At 35.8% G+C, this 1,264-nt stretch overlaps 1 protein-coding gene across 7 annotated transcripts in view; it reads left to right on the forward strand.

Annotated features, from left to right (window-relative positions):
* Window positions 1-1,264, forward strand: part of LOC106874846 (uncharacterized) — a 719,848-nt gene that overhangs the window by 347,553 nt on the left and 371,031 nt on the right. The gene's annotated exons all lie outside the window — the stretch shown is intronic.

The raw sequence follows: 1,264 nt of genomic DNA on the forward strand, positions 1-1,264 counted from the left end.
TATATATATATATATATATATATATATGGTCACGAATGGATGCTGAAACATCATGTACCCACACACACTCTCCCGCGCATACATACACAACACAAACATAAACACACACGCACCAACTTGCACAGCTAAGAATGAATAAAAAAAGAAACCTCTGTGCGGTCACTCAGCTCGCTAGAAATATCAACCCAAATCTCTTCATATCACATCATATCACATCCCACCGTTTTAAATAAGGGACGCATTGAATAATGTAAAAAGATGACAGGTTGGTCATGTTTGGAATGCCTTTGATTATAAGTGTACTCGATTATGGATGACATGGGTGTAAACAATAGCACGCTTTCACGCATATACAATCATACATGCATACATATTTTCACATATATACTCACACTTTGTTATATGTATATTTGTATGTGTATCGCCAGGACTAGTGTGTAAATATACACATTTTCACACATGTACATACTAACGCTCACACACACTGTCAAGCGTAGATCTTTACAAACATACACATTAATACACATTAGCTAGCACACATTATACATACATGTGTATTTCTCTTTTTCCTTTTCTCTCTCTCTCTCCCACATACACACACACACAAACATACATATACATTCACAAGCCAAATAAAATGTCCATTTATCAGCTACATCAGGAAAAAACAAAACAAAGACCTCATTGAAAAAGTTATTCAACTCTAAGACCTAAGGGAAATGCATGAACATCAAAACATCGTTTAACTTTTTCCTAGCTCCTTTCTGACTACAATGGGTTTCGGCAACCATGTCTTACTCTAGACTATCTCTTTGAAGTTTCACGAAAGTATCATCATCATCAACATCAGCATCACTACTGTCGTTTGTTCTTTGTTTTGTTACCGATGCTGCTGCTGTTGTTGTTGTTGTTGTTGTTGTTGTTAAACTCCGAGTGAATGGTCAAAAGTAGTATTATACTTATGAGGAGGAGGTGTGAATTCTAAGTTCAAATTCCACCAAGGTCGATCTTGCCTTTCACACTTTCGGGGGTCGATAAATTAAGTACCAGTTATGTACTGGGGTCAATGTTATCGACTAGTCCCCTCTCCACAAATCTCAGGCCTTGTACTTATAGCAGAAAGGATTCTTCTTCTTCTTCTTCTTTTTCTTCTTCTTTTTCTTCTTCTTTTTCTTCTTCTTCTTGTAACCATTGTTGGTGTTGTAAAACTTATATGTATGTGTGTGTATTATATATATATATATATATATGTGTGTGTGTGTGT

The sequence above is a fragment of the Octopus bimaculoides genome, chromosome 7, assembly GCF_001194135.2.
Source record: "Octopus bimaculoides isolate UCB-OBI-ISO-001 chromosome 7, ASM119413v2, whole genome shotgun sequence".
Lineage (NCBI taxonomy): Eukaryota > Metazoa > Mollusca > Cephalopoda > Octopoda > Octopodidae > Octopus > Octopus bimaculoides.